We start from the raw sequence: 26,078 nt of genomic DNA on the forward strand, positions 1-26,078 counted from the left end.
TACGAATAGTTATTACACACACAAACGCGTGGTCGCTCTTTTCATTTGATTATTAAAAACTTGCGCAGCGTGGCTCGTTAGTACACTTTTCAACACTGGTTTTTGTTTTTTTTTAATTATTTCTTTTGTTTTTTTATTTTTATTTGTCTTACATCGCTGGGTGTGATTTCTCTTGCATTAACGCGTTGACATGTCTTTCATAGCTCGTAAAATGGCGTCGGCATTGTCTTAGTGTGATAGTTAAGTTTGTTGTTGTTGTTTCTTCAGAGTTTTTTGTTGTCGTTTTAACACTTACAAATAAAATGTTGCAGCTCTGCTTCAGCTCATATCTCATATCTCTTCCTATTTGCAGTTTTTTTCAATTGCTTTTGCTCACACTTCCTCATTTGTAAGGAATGTGTAATCTTCTGTTTGCTACTTTCACACTTTTTTCTATTTTTTACTTTTATTGACATTCGTTGATTGCCGTTGTGCTTTGAAGCCATATTGTACGAGTCAGGTTTTTTTAGGGAGATTTACGGCTGAGAACGCGCTGCTGGCACGTGATCTGTAAGTGAAAGATAAATATGTATAATTATTAAAAGTTTTTTGGAGGGATTTTATTTTATACGCAATTTTTGGTTTTTTATTTTTTTTTTGCAAAAAATATATGTTATAAATAAATTTAAAAAAATAAAAATAAAGATAAACATCAAATATAAGAATAAAAAGATCAATATGTTATTGATCGATAAAGTTATTTTAAAACAAAAACAAATGATAATAAAGTCAGTAACGATATACTAAAAATCATTTTGATTTACTTATTTTTAAAAGTATCTTTAACCTTTACCTTAAATATAGCATAAAAGCATTTTTATCACATAAATTTTAATTTCAGTATTTTTAATTTTTTTATCCGGAAATTACTAATTTATTACTAATTGCTAATTATATATAACTATAGCATTTCGTAAAAGTTAATCTAGAAGCTAAATATTTGTTAAAATCATACAAAACAATTTTACACTACTATGTGAATTTGCAACAACAGTTCCTTTCACATACTTTCTGTAGCTGTACTTTTCAATAGTATTCACAAGTTACTCATACGCCGTGCAGAAGGCAATGAAATTTGAATCAATATGACGTTTTTAATCTGCTATTTAGCAACACATAGAAATTTAATGTACAATTTTTTATTGAATCTACTTAGTCGACCATAAAGTGCATAAATTACTTATAAGCCATGACGTCAGACATATGTTTTTTGAAGTCATAAGCAGGTGCGTTTGCTGCTACTTAAGGTTAATTGAGAATTAAGTGAATGCTAATTGCAAACATAATGCACTATTAAATATTTGAAATAATAATGATATACTTTAATGGACTTTTGCAATAAAAACATGTATATTTTCAAAGCTCTTTACATAAAATAGTAAATTTACGTTGACACAATCAATTAGAATTTAAAAAAAAAAAAAAAAAATTAAGTGGTATATGAATTTATTATACTTTTAAATGGCTAAATAATAACTATTTGACTTTTTATTCATATTAATGAACTTAAAACTTTATGGATTTTATATTTAGGGCAACATATGTTAAATCTATTATTTTACAATATCTGAAAGAATTATGCTTATATCTTTAAAAGGGTTTGCCACGAACTTTGTAACACCCAGATAGAAGCGTCGGTGACCCTATAAAATATGTATATACATATATACACTACCAGCGTGGCGAGCTGATTCGATTTAGCCATATTCGTCTGTTTCTACGTTTGGCAGTCTGTATATATGCAAACTAGGCTCTCAGTTTTTGAGATATCACTCTTAATTTTTGGGGGTAGGGTTTAAGGTAAAAAAAAAATATTTTTTTTGCGAATTTTTTTCTTAAATATGGATTGAATAATTTAATTCGGACTTTTTGTACATTATTGAGCATACTTTCGGCAATATAGGGTAATTTTTTCATGGAGAAATATTGAAGTATAAGTCGGTAACGGAGCTTCCCCTAGAAGGTCTTGAGAAAAAAACAGTTTGCGGTGTTCACCATAACTCGGCTGGAAATTATCCGAAAAAAAACCAAGAAAAATTAGTTAATTTATGATCCAATCTTCCCCCCTACGTTCTCTGATAATTTTTTTTTTCATTTACAAATTTTTGGCGGCTATTTAAAGTGTAAAGTGTTATTTTCCACTAAAAATTTCGCCATTTTGAGGTGGAAAACACGCTTAATGTAAAAAAAAAAAATGTTTACCTAACGGGGGGGGGGGGGGTATTTTATATGTCGAAAATGTGTATAAAGTTTGAAATGAATCGGTCAAGTAGTTTTGAAATGACAGTGAACACGGACTTTGAAAAAGTAGTTTTGAGAAAATCGCGTCTAAAGTTTGTGAACTATTGGTTGGAGCGTTAAAGGCCAAGAGATTAATAAGACAATAACTTTAAGAATATTGCTTCCATTAACCTAAAATTTTAAGGACATATTCTTGAAAAGTTAAACAATAAGATAAGATAAACAAAAAAAAAATTGATTTTTCGAAAGTAAAAACCCTACCCCCCACCTTAACATTAAGTCGTTGAATGGAAAACTTTTTTATTTGACAAGATATCTTAACGAAATTTGGCAGAGATTGCCGATCAACAACAACTCTACAATCTCTCAGTCGACAGAAACGTTTTTTTATTGTTTTCATTGAAGGTCGATTCTTGCAAAAAACGGTTATAAAACAGAACTAAAATTTTAGACGTGACAGGAACTCAGATATCAATAATCGGTCAGTAAGTAACATCCGTTCTAGATATCGTAAAAATTTTTTTAAAGTTTGTAAAAGATAACGTAGATAAACGTGATTAAAGCCGCAATAGTCGCATATCTGTTCCAAATGATTGCTCAGATATGAACAAAAACATGTAAGGTAATGGATATTTCGAATGGGATCGAGCGTCTGAGAAGCGATAAAATAGTTCGAAATATGTACTCAATATAGCAATAAGTACTAGTCATGGTGATCGTCTTGAAATTGATCTTTATTTGGTTTCTGATACTCGCAGAGGTATTTATTTTTTAAATATAATTTATTTCACATAAACATACTTATAGATTATACTTATTTCTTTAAATTTACTGTCGCTCTTTTAGATAAATTTAGTAAATTGAGGGTTTTTGTAGAAGGACCTCAGACTTCGTAAATCTTCAGTTGAAAAAATACAAAATTTTACTGTGACATTTCTTCTAAACAGAAATGGAACGGATGTCGAACTGTTATGTATAGTTTAAGAGCTTCAAAAGTATGCCTGTTAAATGGGTGTGGCCTTTTATCTTTAGTTGGTTGTTAGTTAGTTGAGTAAAGCATAAATTTACAAAAATCGCATGTTGTGTTCGGGTATAAATAAGTAAACAATTGTAGACACATATTAATGCCCTGATAATACAAGTACATGCTATAAAAATGAACAATATGCAATATTTATCTAAAATTAACCTGATAGTTCACACAATTGACAGGCGAAATTTATAATACATATTAACAGAGAAGTAGATCAAAAATAAAATTAACAAGTAAGTAGGGGCTAAGTTCGGGTGTAACGGAACATTTTATACTCTTGCAACTTGCAAGGAGCAAAGCCGGGGAAACACCTTCAGGATTGTATTGGCAATATTAAAACACCAGTTTCATTTATATTGAGCGCAAAATCATTAATATAGTTATATAATTTATTACTTAAAAAAACGTGTATATTTAATTTTATTAAAATATCACACATTTTGAGCAACCTGAATGGTTTAAAGTCAGATGGAAAGTCGAAAATTATTATATAGTGTATTTTGGGGGCAGAGAAATGCAAAGACTGATTGCACTAATTTCTGACATTGTTCAAGTATACTTAAGAACTTATTTTCTAGCAATTTTATAAATATATATCTATAAACATGTATATGGAGTTAGGTCAGTCGTACGTTTCAAAATACTGAACATCAGTTATATGGGGACTAATGCAAGTTTTCACGCTCTTTCATTTATATTGAGATAACTCACATATTGGTCGATATATGCGGTATAAAATGACCAGTACGTTCCAAAATCTTCATATTAAGTATATAGGGGCTAAGAGAAATACTGACCCGATTCAATCCCTTTTTGACATAAAGGTATATTATTATTAAAGAAATATTTTCTCCAAATTCCAGAAATATATCCCATAGATTGACGGATATTTTCGACTAGATAACGCTCATCTACGAACTCGTCCTTACTTTTTTTTTGCCAAGAAACACGTGTACCAAGTTTCATTACGATATCTCAATTTTTACTCAAGTTACGCCTTGCGTAGTTAGACGTGCGGGCAGACGGGCAGACGGGCAGACGAACAGATGGTTAGACCGATATCCGAATTTCAACTCGTCTCGTCAACCTGATCATTTATATATATATGTTACCCTATATTTAGCTCGACTTGTTTTAGGTAATACCCTTGGGTGAACAAAACTATTATACGCTGTAGCAACATGTTGCAAGTGTATAAAAACACAACATATTTGAAACAAACACTTTCAGAAAATATTTTGTGTCTAACACACTTTCAAATACTGCCTGATTAATCACGCTTACGGCTGGGTTTGGCCGGTTAAACGGAGAGTGACTAGCAGACAGGCCATAAATTACATGACGCTGCAGGTCGGCACATATTGTTGGCTATGAAGGAGTGTGGAATAAATGGCCAATTGACAAAACAAGCGAAAATACTCGTATAACAATAATAAGGCCAAAAAGAAGAGTAAAAAAAGAATGTGAACATATTTATATATATATATATATACGTCATTCTATATGTATGTACAATATACAAGTCAAAAAGTATAACCAACGTGATATCTGCAGCACTTGCCACTTTGCCTTACGCACTTCTAACGCCTATTTAAATGAAGTTATGACAAAGAATAATGAAAATGGCTGAAAACGTACAAAGTATAAATAACAAAAAAATAACGGTTAAATTGTCATGAAATGGTTAACTCAAGTTCAACTGTGCAAATAAAGCGGTTAACGGCTACAAAAAATGAAAGAAAAATGGAGAACGTATTGAAAAAGCGTAAAAAGGTAAATAGATGCAGTGAAGGTCACTAACACAATGCGAAGAAAATTAAGTGAAGTGACGTAAATTGGGTTATTATCATTTATTTATTTCTGCACTTTCATTACTCTTTATAAAGTTAGGCCATTCAGTAGCTTATTTCATTAAGGCAACTGGTCTTTTTCTTTATTTTGTAGTATCTTTATAGCATACAATTTGTTAGGAGCAAATTTAAGCCCGGATTTTTGCAACGTCCCCAAAATTAATAAGAATGAGTGGAGGCAGTCTAGGCAATTGCGAATTTCTGTTGATGGTGAGTTAAAATAAATAAAATAAATAACAAGCATTCATTATTTAACAATAGCAGGCACCGGCCACTTATACGCCGTGTAGGTTAGAACCAAAATTTATCAATTGATATAAATTTTTTAGTATTCTATTTCACAAGCATAGAAAATTATTATACAGTTGCTTATTACATCTATTTTGTTGAATATAAAGTCATAGATTACTCATACGCCATAGTGTCAGTTATATTTTGAAATCATATAATCAAAGGTGTTGTAGAATCTGATAGTTGTCGGAATCAGAATTAATACCGATTTTAAATTTAGTACGTGTCATGAACTCAGATATTATTAGTTTAATGTTCGAAACAGTAATTGTTTTGGGTTTGGGTATCACGGAAACCAATTTTATCGATTCGATATCGAAAAGACGAAAATTGTTTTGCAATTCTGACAACCAAGCAAATTTGTTTGGATTCTACAACACACCTTAATATACATATGTGTTTATTAATTGGTGTATAAATGCTGATTGCGTGAATAATACTTTGTTAAATACTTCAAAGCTGTAGAAGATATGGGGTCTATAACAATATTCGTGCCGTTTGCCAAGAGATAGCGTAATTTTATTATTACTCGGTATATATATGACAATGGTATAGTTCCAATATTTCGAACATGCATTGGAAAACTACTGTCCTTGTGCGTCTTTTCAGTATATGAAAATCATTTGGAGCGTAAACAACAATAATTTATATTTCACTCATATATGTCGAAGATTGTGTCTGAAAAAGTTTTTTACGATGAGTTCTTCTTTCATATTTTTACTATATGAAGAAAACTTCAATCAAAAGTTGTCGTATTGCATTGATCTAGTTGAGCGAACGTACAATAATCCTGGACGAACAAAAAAATTCGAAAAAATGGATGTCAAAAATGCTGCTTGAACTACAAAAAGAAATCGTTTTTGCCTCGGATTATAATTGGTGATAAAAAAAAAATGGATTCAGTTTTCAACCCTACATGCAAAAAATCATATGTGAAACCTGACCACCAAATCAACGGCATAGCCGTATATCTATGACACCAAGGTAATGGTCTATATTGGTAGTATCAAAAGGGTGGATTGTATTATGAGCTTCTAAAATTACGTAAAACTATTAATGGGGAATGCGAGCGATTACCGAAAAACGTTCGTAATTTGAAACACGTGGCAAAAATATTTCATCATGACAACGCTCAGCCACATGTGGCATGACTGGTTAAAAACTATTTGAAAAACAAAAGTTGCGAAGTTTTGCCTTTCCCGCCTTATAGCCCAGACCTTGCCCTCTCCGACTACTATTTGTTTCGGTCGATGCAGAATGGCCTGACTGAGTAAGACTCACGTCGAAAAAGGGTGTTAAAAATTGGCATGCTTCATTCTTGATGCCGTTATTTTATTGTGGAACCCACAAATTATCAAAAGATAAAGAAATGTTAAAGTTTCAGATGAGCAATACTTTAGATAATATTATTGAACATTGTTTTTTTAAATAAACGTTCAAGTTATGAAAAATCAATTTATCAAGTTGAAAAATTTAAACCAAGTTAAAACACTTTCATTTAAAACTCAATCTCACTTAAACTCAAACTGAATTCAGTAATTTAATATTTAAAGACTGCAAAATAAGGCTCTCAGTTACATCAGCGGCACAATGCTCCATAGCTACATAAAGTAACATTAATTTTGTTTTGAGAATCACAAAAACTAATTTAGCAATACTAACAAATACATAACTCCTTACGCAATACTAATTATCTTTTGTTATTCTATGAAATGGGAAGCTACCTAAATAAAATTAAAATTCCTGAACTTCACTTCGCAACGCTATCTGCTAACAAGCGTCTCCTTTCGCTGGCGTTGTCAATCTACATAACTCTGTTATTAATAGAAGGCGCTCGTTCGCACATTAATCATACAACGCCGAGTTGAGCAGTCTTAAGACAACAAGGCTGCAAAGGAGAGAAAACAAGAAAAAACGTTAACTTGGGTTGCACCGAAGCTAAAATACCCTTTACAAATAAAATAAAATTTTCATACAAAAACTTGATTATGACCGGTCAGATTATAAAGTTCGTCGCAAACTTAGCACATATAATATATCCTGTACAGCGCATAGAAAAATTAGAAAGGCTTGGACAAACAGTTTAACCTGCCGCAGAACACCTTTGTTCTTACTCTAGGTTAATTCTTTCATTATTTACGTTTTTTTCTGCGTTTGCTTCCACACTACGCCAGTATCTAGTAACTAGCAGACAGCGCTCGCCTGCCTGACATTTCGAGTGTCTTTTTGTAAAATAAATGGGAATTTATGACACATTCTACTAGTCCCATTTTTCTATGCCACCCAACAGCTGAAAGAGCTGCGTGTATTAGCGACTTTGACAAGTGACCTTGAGCAGGGTGTAGCACGTGGGTGGAGCAAAAACTAAGGCGGGCGCAAAATAATATTAGTTCAGTTAAGTGCTAAGCGTATAAGTGGATATATATGTATATATGTACAATACAAATGTATTTACTTTATACCATTATGAGTAGAGTTATGTTCGGGTAGGCGCACGTCAAGGCGTTATCCGTTTATACATAAGTGGACACACATACATATAAATATATATATAAGTGGGGTATTAAAGCTGTTGTAAGAAAAACTTAAACACTTTACTACTAATATTTATTTCCCACATAACTCCTAATCTAAGAATAGTGTTCAAAATTACCAAAAAAATAATTATTTCCCTCAAAGTCACTGGGGAAGTCAGCTGGGGAAAAGCTCGAAACATTAATAATCGTTTTCGATTCCTCACACTCCTGTTTGGCATTTGCTTTCTTGACAAAAAAATATTAAATTTATGAGCGAACAAGGTTATCCAGCTGGGGTCAGTTAAAGTAGTATAAATAAACACGATCTCCATTCGGTTATGCTTTTATTTTTGATTTATGCCAGTTGACCGTTCATTTCACTACTCGCCAAGATCTGGCCAATCGAACACACCTATTATATATTTTTATTAAATATTCTAGTTTCTAAAAAACAAAATAATGTGTAAAATCCCTCCCCGGTTCTTTTTCTTATTTTGTGTAATTTTACGCCTTTATTCAGTTATTTTGAGGATAATATCAGTATGAGATTTTAGTGAGCAAAAGCGACATCTACCTTATGTTTAGCTTCATTAAACTGTCATTCCAAAGAAATTTATTTATTAATGTACCATATATGGATATCTGGTCATCATCAAGCCTCAGAGTACCCAACCTAATCCGCTTTTTATCTGGGAAATATTGTAACATAAGAGAGCAGAATGCATAAAAGTCCAAGAAGAGTACTAACATAAAATGTCTCAAAATATGAATTGGTATCGGACCACGTGATCCATATATTTGGAATAGGATATATAGAGAAGCTGAGCGCTAAAAGTGTTACTTGGGAGTTTTAAGCACTTACTGTTATTGTTGCTGCGTTTACGCAGAACTTGAGCCACTAAAGTCCACCAACAAGAACAACGTGATGTTAAAATGAAATAAAACACTCAAATTTGGTCATAATGGGTTTTAATTTTTTATTATACAGATAATTATAGGCTATTTTTAATTTGTACAAATGGCCACCACGACTCCGCTTGCATATCTCCACCCGTTTACACCAATTTTTAATAACCCGGTGCAGCATTTAGGCTGGAATTTCGAATAGTGCGCTGAATGTTATCTTCGAGCTCCTCGAACGTTGCTGGTTAATTGGAAAAAATTTGATTCAACATACCACCAGAAAAAAAGGTCTAGAGGCGTTAAATAGCATCATAGTGACGCCATTTGACTAGACCATTGCTCGAGATTAACAGGTTTTCAAATTTTGCACGCAATTTGTCCATGTTTAGGCGTGAAACATGAGGCGGCGCAACGTCTTGTTGGAAATAGAGATCATCTGCGTCAATTTCATCAAATTTTGGTGTAAAAAAGTCATTTTATAATGCTCGCTATTGATAGTAATGACATTTCCAGCCTGATTTCGAAAAAATAAGGCCCGATGATGGCATTAAATTAACATCCTGTGTAATTTTTTTGATTTGCTTTATTTTTAGGTCTCAACAAACCTCATATGTATTTGCTGGTGTGTTAATCTTCTTAACCGAGTGATCACGACTGCCTTTAGAATGTCAAATCTATTCGACTTTCGTTCTGCTTTTTTCACTGTCTGAGGAAGCTCTTGGTGGGGCTTGATTCTGATAAAACGGTTGTTTGAAGTTAAAAAGCAGCCGAAATAACTAATTTCGAATTCGATAAAAAATAAAACAAAACCTAAGAGTAAAACTGTAAAGAATAGTTTATATTTGGCATCCTTTTGCAACGAATCGCAGAAAAAATAAATTTTCTTTCTTTATGCTTTGCTTTTAACATATATATATTAACACTGACTTTTCATGCGAAAAACATTTGAGAGTTAGTAAAATTTTATATAAAAAAGATTCCAGTTTTATAAATATATTAAAGAATATTAAAAGTATTTCATACTATCTGATCAAAAGTGACCAAGAGTGGTTCATTTATATCGTTATCGATTTGTTAAAAGCAATGAAGGCTGTGAAGGCCAACCCAGCCGAGGCTTATACCAAGAATATGGGAAGTTAAGCTATAGTAATGCTTGGCTCAGGAACCTGATTTGAAGACGATAATAAATATTTGTAATAAAACACGTGAAAACTTAGTGTTTTTGTGAGTCCGGGTCAAATTTGATCGCATGGTATATTAACAGTTGCTAGTCTTTGGACATCTATTTGTGTATGTAACATACGTATGTATTAGTTGTTGCCTCCAATTCTAGTATATTCTTAACAAGAGCAAAGAGTGTGAACAATCACACGACAAAAGTGAATAAATCAGTTGTTTGTTGACATAAATTAAGACCAATCTGCTAAATGTTTGTTGATGTAAGGAAAATTTTAGAATATCAATGAGAGCATTCATGTAAATTAATTTATTAGCTTTAGAATTGTTGTAGTGTATTCAATTAACTAATTTAGTGAAATTGCTTCAAAAGACAAACCAAAAAAATATGTATATATACATAGATATGATTTCATTTATGAAATAAATATTTAAACTAATAAATTGCGTTTACTATTTTATGTTTTAAATTTAGGAATTTCCATAACCTCCAATAGCTTTTAAACCCTTACTTTAAAATCTAAAATCTTCATGACAGTTTCATGAGAAAAAATTTGCAACGACAATTCTAAAATATTTCATTTATTCTTTTAATCAAACAGACACTCTAAAGTAGATTAAGTAAAGTTAAGCTTATTTGCCAGAGTGAATCATCCGTTCTAATTTGCAACAATATTAGAATAAAGTTCTCAGAAATTTCACATATAAATGTCGCCCTACGTCGGTTTTGTGCAGTACTGTCTGGTGACAGTTTCATAGAAAACTAAAACATATTCTGCGTAATACACTTTGGGATATTAGTCTACACGAGCTTAAAGGCATGCCTAACACATGCTTGCAATAAAATGTAAGTAGCTTACAATTTGCTTTAAGTATAGCCAGCTGGGGGTCAATTATTAAGCTTTGCAATTGCATTTTATTATTTACTGGTTTATTGTACGCTCCTTAAGGCGTATAAACTGGCAGCATTACAGACTGCCGTAAATAAGTAAATACGGTATAAGGGAAATAGGGTAGGGGTAAGTCAATCGATATTAGATTTCATTGTTAATAGGAAAAGCTTACAGGGTTTTTCTTACAATATTTATAATAAATTGAGCTACTCTTTCGAGAGAATGATTAATGCAAAATATAATTAGAATTAAATCAGAATCATGATTCAATTATACATGGTTGCGTCGATAGCCCAATAACTGAATGCAAATTGATTGTAAATCACACAAAATCATCAACATGTTAACAAGAAAATCATAATAAAAACAAAAAAAAAATATTTTTTGATATTATCTATTCAATATTGGTTTTGTAAGAGGAAGCGCTAACAGAATTTTCTTTTTGGAATACCTATTATACCATTGACCGAATCAATACATTTTGGTTAATGTTTTAGGTATAAAGCAGGTCAATGCTAGACTCGTACAAAAAAAACATGAATCTTTTGAGAGTAAAGGTCGCCAAAGGGATGCTTGACAAAATAGCTGAGGACACTACATTTATCAAACGCACCATTACTTGTAATGAGATTTGAGTTTATGAATATGACGTCGAAATTCTCCAATAATAAAGCGGAAGGCGTTCCAAAAATGACCCGATGCCGAAAAAACTACGTCAAGGCAGGTCAAAAAGCAAGGAGCTAGTTATAGTTTTCTTTGATTATTGTGATGTAGTTCACATACGCCGTCTTATTCTAGCATGATTGTGACTGAGTTTTCGAAACTCGAAACGAGAGTCATAGCTCAGCCACCGCCTTCGCCAGATTTGACTCTAAATGCGCTGAAAGCTATCTCAGTTGAGGCTTATCAGGTGATACAACTTATTGCCTTGGGGCACTTAAGGCCAATTTTTTCACAATTAAATTTTCGCAAATCAATGAATCCTTAAAATTTATAAAGAAATTTCGAAAGGTAATCCTTTGCCATTATACCTTATTGCATTCATCGGACGATGAGTAACCTTGTGTTGTGTTAATAGATTTGCTAGTTTCAGAAAATCCTAAGGGCCGCAAATAACTGTACAACATTTTTAGCATTTAATTTAATATATTCCCTCTATCTCTATCTAACTCTCAATTGCTTAAATTTCATTTGAATATTTTCAAACTTTGCTTTTCCAAATATTTGTCAACGTAATTTACTTTCGACTAACGAAAAACACATTTTACGTTGATTCAATTGGCTGTTAAAGGACATTTTTTGAATACTTACATGTATGTATAAACAAACTCCTATCTACTCAGCTATGGTATAAATACATATACGAGTATGTACACTGCGAAAAAACATCAGCGACGCAACTTTTTTTTGGCACGTGCTTGCAATTTGTATCCTTTCACTGGTTGAATGAGATCGCGTGCTGTCACTGACAGCTTGCGACCCAGCATCCACTCAAACTTACATATAAATATTTATAAGTGTGTTTCTAGAAGCCCACTAACTGCAGTACTGCTGGTCGCTGCGTCCTGCTGTTCAGGCGTGAATGCGAGTAAAGAAACTTGATTTAGGAGAAAAAAAAATCCCCTGATATTGGACGAATATTATGTCGACTACTATTGTACATACATACATATAATAGGTTGGTGAGAGCTCCCCATTGGGATGTTGCTCTGCAGCCGCTAAATTGGTTGTTAACCAAAGATTTCTTGCCGAGTCACTCAAGTGTCTGCTATTGATGGCCAGTGGGTGTGTACAGTGTTGGCAAACATCATTTATGAGCACTCTGGGTATTTTCCCACTACTAGTACTACTTATATGTATTTCCACTAACTTTATAAAATATTGTACAAACATATGTACTTAGTCGAACTTTATACTTGAGTTCTGACATGCTCATTTTTTAAAGTTTTGTACAAAATTGTATGACATAAAAAATCGTAACCTCACGCATTTGTTACTGACAAACTTTCTTGCAACATTCATGCCTCATGCCCGGATGCAAAAAAACAACATTTTGTTTTTTATTAAAAAACAAATTTGTGGCACAGCAAGTGCAAAAGTGAAAGTTTTCATTCAACTCTGCAATCTGTCGTAACAAACTGCATTCACTAAGAAGTGAGTGAAACTTACTAATAAATGAGAGAAACAGTTGAAATTGTAAGTTGAAATAAAATAAAAATTGTATTTATTCTTTGAAATTTTTAAATTAAAGAAAAATTATACGAAGTTATAAAACGTTGATGAAATTCGGATAAACCGACTTATCGTTGACCAAATTACTGATTCACTTTTTTCAGCCGGTTTCGGTTCTCCAATTTTTGGCATGCTATGTCTCAGGTCTGCTGTGTTACAACAGCTTGACAAGCTATAAAAACCTTATTCATTTGATTTCAAAGTAAGACAGTCAATGACTACTTCATTCAAATATTATAACCTCTTTCTCCATATTTCTAAATCAGACTCTGCCAGTGTATTTGATTTATGGCAGGTGTTTGATCGTTTCGACACTTTCGAGACTTAAGGGAATCCAAATTTGATTCTATTGCTACGGAATTTTCATAAGTTCCGAACTAAACTTTAAAATAGAAGATCTGGATGAGCTATCTATGAGTGTTGTTAGAGAACCGGCAAATGCTTGCAGAGATTCACACTTGTAAATCACTATTTGAGTACTACTCTCTAATTATCGTAAAGAAGAAAGCGGTTTCTTAGAAAAAAATATTAGAAACCTTATATTTTGAATTGATGTCAAATTGTTAATTGAAGATATAGGTGAAGAAAAAAATCGATTAAGTGTTTCATATACGCTTATAATTGCTTTCTAAATGTTTCCTCGAGCATTTTTATGATAAAATTCTTCTATGATTCATCATCTAAGGATTCTATAATTTAATTCAAAACCATGATCTACCTAATAATACCCTTAGGGGGAGTTAAATCCACTTTTGAATTTCAAAAAATCGATTTTTGGTTTTGCATATATATTACCAAGTAATTTTATTTATACCAGTTATTTGTTTGTTTCAACACTTTCTTGGCTATAAATTCACTTGTGAATTGTAAAAAAAACAATTTCTTTCTGATATTTATCGAATGTACATAAATGAGTTGGGAATATTTTCCGAAAATTTTGAAGTTGATACTGCATATAGTTTCAATATAGTGGATTCTGCTCCCGAAACTCTAAACACGTTTTACCCGAAGTTTTTAGAGGCGATGAGGAAACCTTTTACAGAGGTCTTTCTGGAGATCGACTACGGAGTTAATGAAATCCAAAATCTTTCCAAATGAATTACCAATTACCAATAAAGTGCATTAAACTCTGTAAATGTACACCATTTTTAATATGTCTCTTCAGAAAAGTTCATATAACCCCTTAATGCACATCCCTATGAAAAAAGATAACGATTCGTCTAGGGAAATATATTAGACATGGTGCGTCCACTGAGACTTATTGGTCATAATTTTTCTCACCTTTTTCACTCACACCAAATAAGCACTTTTTGGTAAAGTTTAAAGTACTCTATTAGCTAAGTAAAAATTTAAGAAGTATTTTTTATTGAAATTTAATTTAAAGTGGAATCAAATATTATATCCCCATTTAGCTTTTAATCTCAAGAAGCTTCAAATATATAAAAAAAAAAACATTTTTCGCTTACTAGAAATTTCCATTATGTGAGCTATTTTCTAAAAATAGTTTATAGTCAAAACAACTTTTATTCGATATCAGATTATGATATTCTTAACACGCAACCAACAATTGCGCCCATATTAAATTGCGCCACATCGTCGAACAAATCTCAATTACTCATATGCCATACAGTGTACTCAAACACTTGTGTTTCTTTATAAATAAATAAAACCCCTAGTAAATAATAAAATTCAATTCATATGAAGCTTTGAAATACTATTGTTCATAATTTTATGATTATTCTTGTGTTTCCTACTTAAGATCAGCCCTAACAGTCAGTGAACCCGGTTCAATGTACTTTGGTTGCCCAGATCTAACGAAATCGAAATTGAAATCGACTTGAATGAATGCAATTAATTATTAATTACAACAACGTTATCAAAACAAGCATACTGCTAGCGATTGTTGTTGCTAGTGCTTTACGTGATGACTATAGTAGCTACAATAATTTTATGCTGTGCACATAACGTAAATATTTCAAATTTCAATTCAAATGTGATACAAATGAACAAATCAGTTTGAATTCGCAATGCGCCAGCTGATTATTAATGTATGCATATATAAAAAAATTTTATTTAGGGGGGTACTCTTTCGGTTGGAATTAAAGCTTTTAAAATTTAAATGATTTTTTATTTATTATTACTAAGAAATATTGTCAATAAAAAGCTTAAAAATGTGAATATCAATTTAATTGTTAAATTTAATAAATTATAGTGCTTAGTAAAATCAAATGTAATAAAAAAACAAGAAAGAACGTTAACTTCTGATGCACCGAAGCTATACGAAGAAGTGTATCTTGATTTTGATCGGTCAGTTTATATGGCAGCCATAAGCTATAGTGTTCCGATCTGAACAATGTATTCGGATATAATAGCATTGCTTTAAGCAATAATTCATGAAGATATCTCATCAAATAAAAAAGTTTTGCATACAAAAACCTGATCTGGATGGTCAGTTTGTATGGCAGGTATGTATCCGCTATAGTGATTCGATATCGGCATTTCCGACAAATGAGCAACTTCTTGATGAGAAAAGAACATATATACATAGCTTGTCACGCTGGTCATTTATATACACTTTAAAGGCTCTCCGACCTTCCCTTCTGGGTGTTACACACTTCGTAGCAAACTTAATACACCATTTTTAGGGTATAAAGCATTTTTTGTATTAATTATTAGCAGTAAAAGACAAAATTGAAAAATTTGTAACAAATTTAAATTTAATGCAAGATTTTTTCCAAACAAAAGCATAACAAATATTTCAAAATTAGAACATACCTCATATTAAATATAATCGAAAATGAGCTGTTTTGCATGGAAATAAAATATTACAAATTATATATGAGTACATACACATATACATATATGTGTTTGTAAATATAAGTTGATATAAAAGATATGTACATATATGTCTGTATTAAAAATCGCTTCTAATAAATATGAAATACTTTTGCATTTTAAAGGTCATATGCACTTGTGGGCCCATGCGCAATTGTTAGGCGGATAGAACGAGAGCGGAGGAGGGTGCGAGTGTCAATTCGTGTTATCAGACGTGATGTGCGTGGCAAAGTGGCGCAAAGCAATTATTTTTAACATTACTGATGTGATGCCATACATGCAACTACACTGACCTAAACATACATATATGTTTTACTAGCATATGTTTGCGTAAGAGTGTGAAATTCACCACGGAAACTTTAAAGAATGGACTTGCTGAGCATATGTGCATATAAAGTAATTTGATTCTTGCGTTTGTGATTTCAGTGGCTTTCTAATATAAAAAAATAATCAATGAAAAATTCAATATCACTTTTATGTTTATCATACTTTTTAATGTAGTTTTGGTGAAGTACAGTGAGAAACTAACTTAGATAGGTAATATATATATGAAGCGAAATGTAGAACAACTATAGCAGATATTACAACCTACAGAAGAAGCACCACAAAGGTATATGAGCCCATGTAAGGATTTTCAAGTACGTTGGCTTCCAGTATATGTATTGTCACTGCAGCACGTCGAAGATCGTGAGTAACTCGAAACAAATTGATCTGATTTCTTTAAAAATTTATCTGTGTATCGTTATAGAATTTGAAACAAATAGTGCTGAAATATGAAAACTATGATCCAAGAACGCTCGAACTCAATCCATACTTCCACATATACCACAGAGATGCTATACAACGCTTTTATCCCTACCAGTATTGTTATATCATATATCGGTCAATATATATGTATGATATGTTCATGATATAAAGTAAGGTGTCAAATACGAGTATGCAATGTACACAGCCCGCGAAAAATCAAAATTCACCTTTTCCTTTGAACACACCTCGTATGAGTAAAATCGATTCATAATTTCTTCCAGCTAACTATTGCGATGAAATATTAATAATTGGAATTAATAAATTTTTTGTTTACAATGTATGTCGTCGACCTTTGAAAAAACCGCTATCTGATAACAATTACCAAAATATGCCTTATATGACTCATTATCTGAGCAACATTGTGCCAATAAAATCGAATCGAAATCAAACCAGTCCAAATGCATTCAACTTATTGTAATATTTCTACACATATAACATTCACTCACGTGCCACACACACTTCCAATCGATTTTCATAGCCATCTGCAATGCTAATCACACCAACAACAGCAACGACGATAAGTATATGAGCATTTAAGTATGAAAACAGCCAATTGACCAGGCACTAATTTAACCAAAATTGTTTGGTAAACTCGTGTCTGGATTTTGGGTATTTAGTGTGAATTCAATCAATATAAAATATATTTGCTAGTAAACTCTATTTCATTTATAAGGTGACTCATATGACTGCACATTGAAAAGCTGCATACGGTATTTAAAGAAGTACTCAGAATTCGGTATAGCTATCACAATAAATATTTTTTGGAAGAATATATTATTATTCAATAGAGTAGAATTGATAAAAGAATAGAGTACTACGTAGAAAAGTATATTATATTAACACTCCCGATTTGCTTACCTAATTTGACTCACCTTATAGGTATGTATGAGTTTATTAACATTAGCTTGTTCAACATTATTTCCAACCAATTCGGCAAACATGAATAATATACAAAATGAAGTACGAAAGTGAAGTAAAGCGAAAATTGAAACTCGATATCTTGTTAAATAAAAATAGTTTTCCATACAAGAACTTTTTGGTTTTTATCGTTCAGTTTGTATTGCAGCTATATCCTATAGTGCTCTATAGTGCTCCGTTCCTGGCGATTCTGACAAACAGGCAGCTTCGTAGGGAGAAGAGAACGCTTGCAGATCAATATCTCAAAATATGAGTGTATTTCTCCTAGGTTTCGCTTATATACAGATATACAGATGGACAGATAGATAGACATGGCCAAATCGACTCAGCTGGCTGATCATTATATATATATATACTTTATCTTCTAATACACCTTTGTATTTGATAACACCATACCAATTGATAGCTTAAGTAATTAGAGAAATTCGGATAAAAAAACTGATTTCTCATACTTGCTTCAAACTCGAGGTATCTTGTACAAATTCAGGATCTTATCAACAGGTACAAGGTGAAGAGTTTTAAAACATATTTGACAAGCTTGGAATTAAAAGCTTTCAGGTAGCGCCGATTGGTTCTCTTAAAAAGTAACCTTGAAGGTCTTCTTAAATCCTAATTGATTTAAACACACATGGCAATATATAACCTTGGTCTGAAAAACTGTGAATCAAAAGCCTATGGTATAGGAAGAATCGATAACTAGACGCAGGTTTATGAATATGACGTCGAAACTGTCCAACAGTCTAGCGGAAGACGCTCCAAAAATGAACCGAAATCGATCAAACCAAAATTCGCTGAAGGCATTGATGGCCATCCCAGCCGAGGCTTATAAAAAGTTTATGGAAAATTGGATTAAGTGTAGGCATGTTTGTATTGGCTCTTTGAAAGCGATAATATAGATTTATATGGAAATACTTGAAGTTGTTGTCTTTTTTGCCAGTCCGGGACTAATTTGATCAGATAGTATAATGAGCCGTTGTGGATTCAACAATATATGCAAGAAGAAAATAAACTAAAGTAAGCAAGAGTAAGTGAAGCAGTCCATAATGACTTTAATGTTGACACGTGCATTCCCCAAATACGTCCCCCAATGCTGTCGGCTGCTCGGTTAGCTTTAAAAAGTTCCACTCTCTTTAATAAAGACTTAATAGCTTTCTGTGAATTATTTCTCCTTACTTTTCTCATGCAGTCATCACCCACGAATCAACAACCACACTAACACCTTTCTGCGGAATTAGTAGGAACTTCTCACAGCATTTTCCTAAGTGTAACTTTTTAGCGCCAACTTTTATCTTAAGTGTGGGCAGCAAACTTTTGGTCAACTTCTGCCCGAAAATCGTGTTTGGTCGCATGAATTTGCCAAAAGAAAGTTACTGCGTTACTAATTTTCTTTTATTTTCTTCGCTTATTATTTTCTCACATAATTATTTCTTGAAATAAGGTATGACATGAGTTGAGTTGCCTCTTTGATGGATATGCCTGTAATCAATTTCTTTACTTTTTCGTTGAGTTTATGTATTTTTCCAAAAATTTACGTGGCTTTCTCCATTCGAGAAAAAGTTTATACATTAAGTTTAGTATACTTTCGCGCATTCAAATCCATTTGCGGCAACTTCAAATGTGGCCAGTTTTACTAACCCAACTTTCGAATTAATTGCCGCATAGTAGGCGCTTATAATAATTTCTCGCTTATGGAAATGAATCATTTTACCACCACATATATTTATTGTAATTTCACACCACTCCTCCACCTTTAATGCCTTCTTATGTCCATTTGAGCGAGCAATATTCAGCTCATACTTAACCTTCGTAGATATCTTGAAAATTAACTGGGTAATTAAATTCTTCGCGTGCCTGAAAGTATACATGCGTTATACATTATATACTCTAAAGAATGCAATTGTTTTTCAATTGCGACTATTTGTTAGCCCTCACGGCGACCACACACGCAGTGAATAATATCGCCACGCGTAGCCCTGAGGCAATGAAACTTGTTTTGTAAAATACACACAGAAAGAGCAACAACTATACATACACACATATAGGCAACAGAAAAGCAAAATCAAAAACAATTTACGCTGCCTCGATGCCCACTGCAAATATTTCAGCACTACATGTTCATAATGACCGGTGTTCAACGCCCGTAACTATGCAACTGCGTGCTAAATAATCTCTCTTGTGTGTGTGCTTTGTGGCGGTGGTGGCGAACATCAGCGTTGCAAAACATTTCGCCATCATTCGCCGCATTGACCTTCGATGTTGGGTGTGAACAGCATCGATTGGTTTCGATGAAAAGTTTAGTAGTTCATTAAGTTACACGCCACAATTGCCACACATCAATTTTGCATGCGTGCTGCACATGTATATGTGTGTATGTAGCGGCATATGTACTTAGTTAAGTGGTTTTTAACGGTCAATTACTTTTGGTGAATTGCAGTCCATTAAAAAATGTTCAATAATTTACAAAAGAATGAATGAAATATTAAGCATGAAAAAACTTTAACTTCGGTTACACTGAAGCTATATAATATTATATAATGTACAAAATATCATATGCTAAAGTGGTCCGATCTGAACTATTTTTTTCGAGATTGTACCAATGCTTGAGACAATAATTCATGCCAAATTTCCTGAAGTCAAAAGAAAAAGGTTTTCCATACAAAGACTTAATTTCGATTATTCAGTTCGTAAGGCAGCTTTAGGCGGTTTCGACAAATTCGACAACGCAGACTGTTTAGAAGAAAAAGACATGTGCAATATTTCAGATCGATATCTCAAAAACTGAAGCACTGGTTTGCGTATATACAGACAGGCGGACGGAGAGACGGACTAGATCATTTACATATTTTTTTATAGGGTCTCTGATGTTTCCTTCTGAATTGTTCAAACTTAGTGGCCGTGTTTAGGGTATGAAAAGAAATAACGACAATATCGTGTGCACCGAAACTTCAATACTTTTCACAAGTGTACATATTTCTTACAGCATAAAAAAGTATAAAATGATCTTTAAAGATTTAGATCGGCAACTATATGCTATTGTGGTACGTTATCGACAACAGGTGCTTGGCGATAAAAAGAGATGTGCAAAATTTCAGATCGATATCTCAAAAACTGTTTGCGTATATACAGACGGACAGCCAGACAGGCATGACTAAATAGACTCAGCTCATCACGCTGAGCAATATATGCATTTTAGTGAGGTTTCGATGTTACTTTAGGGTTATTATAAACTTCGCGGTACCCAGTTTAGGGTATAAAAGTATGCAATGAAAAGATAATTATTTTAGATTTGGTTTAATTAGTAAGTAATGCCTTCAGACGCCATTTGATACATATATAATGGTTAAGTAATTCAAGAAGTGAATGATATCTTAAGCCTCTAAGTGTTTTTTTTATTGGAACTTAGTTGATTTAAAAACTTTATTAACAGAAGTTTTGTTGAAAAGGCAGAAATGTCTCATATTATTATCTGTATATCACATTAAAATCGTGACGCATGATTTTAACATTAGGGCTTTGACAAAGTGGTTGATACAAATAAGTGAGAAATTGAATAACACCTAATTTACAGTAATTTCTGTTTACCATAGTAATGACGTCTCATTTTTGCACAAATTTTACATCAAAAGCATGCTCCTTTACATATTCATACATATAAGATAGTTAGCCTTGCGCTGTTCCGTGTAGTTCACGGAAAGTGTTGCGGGCTATTAAAAGCTGGAACCGTACGTAAATTTTGCTGAAAATTTTTTAGGAACTGGTCTTTTTATATTCGTTGTACAATGAGAGCATATTTGCTCCAAGAAAGCTCGTCTAATACCACCCGTAACTCTTGTAGAGTATTTGGTAGACTGACAACATTGGACTTTTCTACGGAGTATGCTGGTGTGGCCTCCCCGTTTCGCAAATAGCTCCATTGCTTACACATTAAGGGTTAGAATCATTTTTCACATTCGCTTCGCGAAAATAATCGCCAGAGAATGGAATATTTAATGCTATATTTTCTTCTTTATTTTATTCATTTTCGAGTATGATTATTATACATACATACGAGGTGTGTTCAAAAAATAACTGGAAAATAAGATTTTTGTGGGCCCCTGAAGTACGATAAAATTTTCAACCGTGTTCATTGCTTACTTCAACTGCTTACTACTATAGCAGCCGCTAAGGTTAGACGTGTTTTTATGAGCTTGGCAATTTTTATTTGTTAAAAGCTCACACCGTTGCTTGTTCGTGAATGCTTGGCCAAAAATTTTATATATGTTAGTCTTCTATAAAGATGCTCCAGATTCTATATTCGCCAGACTTGATAAGTGTTTGTGTGATGGTAAGAAGCGCTGACACAAGTGCATAATATCGAATGGGGACTATTTTGAAGGCGGCACATTAATGTAGATGTATATATAAATATTTTTTCGAAAAACGAAATTTCCCACTATTTTTCGAATACGCGTATTTAAAAGTTTTTATAAATTTTAATTAAGTACGCATATAGGTATTTTAATTATACTCTATTTATTTAACCTTAGCAATCCTAGGATCCTTGAAATTCAAATTCAAATCAACGATTCACAAGCACCTGTAATTGAAACATCTGCCAGTAGGAGCAACTCAAGAATGCGAATATGATTTTACAGCACTTTCAACACTGTAGTAGAAGAACATTTGCTGATTATGCACTGTCAGCTGATGTCACGGTAATAGACGTGCATATAAACCAACACAGTAACAATGTTTAATGTAGTGTTTTCTATTAGGGCTGCCAGCCTGTCGTATCATGATACATACTACTATAGAATATAGAAAATTACGCACAAAAATAATTGTAAAATCAGAAATAATGTGAGTGAACTTAATCGCAGACGCATTAAGCTTAAACATACAGATAGACACATATTCATCTGAGTTTACGTAGTGAAATGTTTATGGAGTTTTCTGACATTGTAATGACTTCTAATAAGAGATTAGGGTCAGCTTTAAGCCCTCATAATATTTTAATGTCTTAATTTTTAATTATGTTGCATTTAATGTAAATATAGAAGGTATCTATAATATTTACATATAAATTAATATGCATATAATACGCATATATATAAAGAGGTATATATCTACAGGGTGTGGCTTATAATATGTCTGTATCAAAAAAACTAACAATAATTCTGGAAAAAAAAATTTTTTATTGAGATATTTTTTAATTAAGATCTTTTCATTTTTTCTTTGGACTATTTTTGAATACAATATTAATCATGAGATACATACAAATTTTTATTGGCCACAATTAACCATTTTTTTTGTAGCATTTTCTATTACTGTTGTTTTAGATCATCGAGTGATATCGTCATGATTTTCATCACGAATATTTCTTTTGAGCTTGTGTATGAGCTGACGATTCTTGGCGTAGACTTTGATATTTAAATAATCCTAAAAAAAAGGAGCCAGGGGGAGTCAAATGTGAACAGCGTCATTATTTCGACGAATTTTTCGATGTAAAGCGATTCATTGTAAAGATTGTACTTAGTTCAGGTTTCCAAAATTCAGTTAGTGATTTTTTTAACTATTTATTTACAGCTTATACATCATCCCAAAAAATGTCATACCCTGTACAATTCTATGCAATTGAAGCATATTCATCTGCCGCCTTAACAAACCGCAAAATATACGTTGTTTGTCTGCTGTTTTAAACATTTGCTTCATATTGCCTATTCACCTACACAAATCAAGATTTTCGTGCCACAGTCAATCGCTTAAAAACCGCAGTCACACCCTGCAAATATGTTGGTATGTGCATAAAATAACAGCAACATCCACGCAGATGCCAACCTAACCACAATTACGCAATACGCATTCACTCTATAACCCATTGCAACCCGTTCTCTGATACTGCGATGTACTTTATCTTATCTACAGATGCTTGAGTCCATTTGAAGATCACATTTGATTCCTTTGAAAATTGGAATCTGTCATTTATGTTCGTTTGTTTTATGCGTCGACGTGCTTGTTATGGGTAGAGTCGCTTAAATTAGGCAGATATTCATGCAGATTTATATAAAAGTGTGTACTGGTGATATGATTTTCCAGTTCTATTCTGAATTGCCAATGACCCTTTTGGGTGTTGGTATGTAAAATATATATACATATATACATATTTATTTGAATAAGGTTAAAGCTACTTTTGGCAAACATATAACATGTGTCAGTTGAAAGTGAAGACTATCGGGATTTTACGTGTCAGGCACGGAATTTCATGAACGAGATCAGCGCACAAAGAATGCTTGTGGTTTAAATCCCTTGATAGGGTTGTAATTTGCATTGAAGATTTCTGAACCTTTTTTTTTAATTTTGCATTCTTTAATTTTGTGAAATTCAAACTTGTTGTTTTTGTAGTTTAAAAATATATCTTTATATGTATATGTACAGTTGATGAAAATCTCGTGGACATCATTTCCTTAAACTTCAGTGCCTCACTAAGTTCAACAATATTTCAGCTACACTCATATTCGATTCTTTTGAGTAATTAAATTGCGTAAAAATTGACACACAATGTAAATTTAAGAAATTAATAACTTCTAACATTAAAAAAAGTTGAAAAATGGCGTTCAAGCGCAAGGACAATAGTAGGAAGCGTCAAGCGCCAAGTGCGTCCCACCATTGTCCAATAAACATTTCATTGTTCATTAATGCATTTTAATCCCTTTCAGTTAAAATTTTAATGGAAACTGTCACATCTAGTCGCCGTCGGCGATATACTCAAACAAGCTAAAAAGTTGCTCATACGCCATGTCATACTCATAGTGCAATTTGTTACTTTGACAGTTTCAATTATAAGTTTATATGAAATTGTCTAGAACTTTAATGCCAATCAAATGCTTAATATCACTTATCTATTCAAACATACAAATATGTAAATTTTAGTAATTTGCTTTATTCGGTACAAATTATCTCTAAAAAAAGTTCACAAGAAATAAAAACTACTCAATAATTTTTTTTTTTTTCATTTTTTGTTGCACTAAAGAATTATTATTATATACACTAAATATGTTTTTATATTTCTTAGTCCACCATTCAGCAAAATTTTTGTCCTACATTAGCTTAGCAAACATTAGCTTAAATCTAAAAGTGGCACACATTCTATTTCATGCCTTTGTGCTAAAAGCAGTGCTCTTATATACATATATTTGTCCATTGTCTACACAAAACAGGTGTTTGAGTGCTACATTTGTATTTGGAACTTTTTGTTTACGTTTACGTTTGTTGGTAAGTAGATGCCATCATAAAATTTTATACCTCAATTGTTCCGCAGAAACCTTGATGGCGTGTGTCATTTTATTAGTTGAAACGGTAGCAGAACTGTAAGCTGAGAGGAATCTACGAACAGACGCACATATTTTTATGAAAAACTTTAGCCTTTGAGATTATTACATAGTACATATAGTAATTGTATCTGTTTGTAGAAATTTAAGTATACTCGTGGTGGTATATTCGGATATACTTTTAGTTACTCTGTTGGCTGGCAAGACAAATCATAGTTTTCTTAGTGGCAGATCTATAAATGTAATAAAGATATTGTGATACAGCAGTGCTGTGGATATTGTCAATAGAAATAATTATTGAAGTTGGAGATCTGTACCAAAAATATACTATTGTACTTCTTTTACAGTATCAAAGAATTAACTTATAAAAAAGCAAGAATGAGGCACTAGTGGCTTAAATAATTTAATAAGTAAATATCTGCTCACTTATCCAATTCTTTGTTGGCTAGAGACGGAGCTTTGAATGTAATATTGAATGTAGGACTCTTTTAACAAAAACAAAAAAAAAAAAAAAAAAAACAACAATATCTACATATATAATAACGAAGAATTTTTACTATAAGTTGTGAATTGTCAGCGTTTGACTCACCGAATATGCAACAAGTGGCTTGTCGCACCGCCTAATGCGCTAAATAGGATTTAGCAACTTTCTTATGTACATAAACATAAAGTAAATAAAGCTGTTGTTGTTATTGGGTGCTGTCATGAAATAAAATGTTATTCTGCTTTCTGACGCGGTGGCTTGCAAACACCGCATGAAGTATATAGACATTAAAGCAAGAATACTAAAGAAAATTAATTTCAAAATTTGTACACGCGCCATACAAGGCGTATGAGTAACTTCGAAAGCTTGATGTAAACTGAAGGAAATTTTAAGGGGCAGTTCACTAGGGCAGCAGCGTAAACATTTATGAATATGCATGTATGTAAGAAGTGATTGGTGTAAAAATGCCGCCGCATGTTATAGCAACAACTGGTGGCACGGCATAAATAACCAAACTCCTTGAATGCGGTCATAAGTTGGGTGACCATGAAAT

General features: G+C 32.5%; 1 long non-coding RNA gene across 1 annotated transcript in view; it reads right to left on the reverse strand.

The window, feature by feature from the left end:
- Positions 1-148: 148 nt before the first annotated feature.
- LOC138857377 (uncharacterized) overlaps positions 149-26,078 on the reverse strand; it is a 57,680-nt gene continuing 31,750 nt past the window's right edge. The window contains exon 2 of the long non-coding RNA XR_011396444.1: positions 149-547. This is a non-coding gene — a long non-coding RNA (uncharacterized lncRNA). The remainder of the gene's footprint in view (positions 548-26,078) is intronic.

Source organism: Bactrocera oleae, chromosome 5, assembly GCF_042242935.1.
Source record: "Bactrocera oleae isolate idBacOlea1 chromosome 5, idBacOlea1, whole genome shotgun sequence".
NCBI classification, from domain to species: domain Eukaryota; kingdom Metazoa; phylum Arthropoda; class Insecta; order Diptera; family Tephritidae; genus Bactrocera; species Bactrocera oleae.